The sequence below is a fragment of the Octopus bimaculoides genome, chromosome 2 (genome assembly GCF_001194135.2).
Source record: "Octopus bimaculoides isolate UCB-OBI-ISO-001 chromosome 2, ASM119413v2, whole genome shotgun sequence".
NCBI lineage: Eukaryota > Metazoa > Mollusca > Cephalopoda > Octopoda > Octopodidae > Octopus > Octopus bimaculoides.
Window position 1 is genome coordinate 132,918,165 of NC_068982.1, and position 766 is coordinate 132,918,930.

Consider the following 766-nt stretch of genomic DNA (forward strand, 5'->3'; position numbering starts at 1 on the left):
TCATTATTGCATGCATGCTCCAAGCACTGGCACTAAATTATGTCATCATCAGGACATGGAATCAAGAGATGACGATGACAAGGTTGTATGTGCAATGCTGGTTTCTGGTAAGACCAATGCTGGAAAGATCATATCAAGACAATAGTTTGTTCAGAGGTTCAATGTTTCCAAGCTCAAAAATCAGACAATCTTGGCCAATTTCTTCACAAACTTAGACAGCAGAGTGATTCATACTTCACATCAGGAAAAGGTAGCATTGAAAATCTATGAGCCTCCTTCAAAGAGCACATTGACCCAATCACTTGCAACACCAAAACTGGATTGATAAAAATGACAAAGAGATCTATAACTATGTGAGACCTGAAGTGATTTTGAAATGCACTGAAGTCTGACTATAGTCCATAGTCCTTTGAATCACGTCTTCAGTGCTAACAGCCAAACATTTCTCACAAAGAACAGCAGACGTTGTAGAGCTAGACACACTATTTTGATAATGTGATCAATAGGCCATCTTCAGTCAATGAGTAAGTTATAGAAGAAATTTCAGGCCTGGGATGAAAGGGCCATAAAGTTAATTTAGTAAATACCAAAGTCCTAGTAATACTAGTTAACAGAAAAACAAAAAAAAATTACTAATCCCTTTAGGGAGGCTCTGCTCAATATGTAAAAAAGGTGAAGGTAGAAATTCTATATGATGCACCCAGTGTCGCTATGGACACATAAGAGGTACAGTTGAATCTCAGGAAGGTTAATAGAGAAAATACTC